At 29.0% G+C, this 573-nt stretch overlaps 1 protein-coding gene across 5 annotated transcripts in view; it reads left to right on the top strand.

Annotated features, from left to right (window-relative positions):
* Positions 1–573, top strand: part of LOC106877599 (probable G-protein coupled receptor CG31760) — a 1,064,573-nt gene that overhangs the window by 821,217 nt on the left and 242,783 nt on the right. The window lies entirely within an intron of this gene.

Consider the following 573-nt stretch of genomic DNA (forward strand, 5'->3'; position numbering starts at 1 on the left):
GCTCTACTAAAGGCGGTGCTCCAGCATGGCCACAGTCAAATGACTGAAACAAGTAAAAGAGTAAGAGTAAAGAGAGTATTAGTTGTATTATAATAACATATTATTAATTCTGTATTTATACAGGTTTAGCAAGATACAATTGGAAGTTATTAGTTTCTGCATCCTCCATTAGCAAATTTGTCGTCAGTATAGAAGTGAATTAGCTTGAAAGGAGAATGATAAAGTTGTTGGTGTCACAGGGGGATGGGAGCTTACCCCGTACATGAAATATAGTTGAACAAAATACCAAACAAATCGCCATTAAATACATCTAACGATAAATTAATATTGCTGTTTACTTTACTCTTTCTCCCTAATTTCCTTTCTTTCTTTCTCTCTTTCCAAAATGGTAAATTCTAAAGTATATTTAAGACGCTATGTTTTCAAAGAAAAAAAAAATATGAATAAAGATATTAGTCAAGAATTAGCACGAAGATATATGTATATTTGTGCCTGTGTATTTATATACACAAACATTTATGTACATATATGTATACATATATATATATATATATATATATATATATATATATA

Source organism: Octopus bimaculoides, chromosome 9 (genome assembly GCF_001194135.2).
Source record: "Octopus bimaculoides isolate UCB-OBI-ISO-001 chromosome 9, ASM119413v2, whole genome shotgun sequence".
In the NCBI taxonomy this organism is placed as follows: Eukaryota; Metazoa; Mollusca; class Cephalopoda; order Octopoda; family Octopodidae; genus Octopus; species Octopus bimaculoides.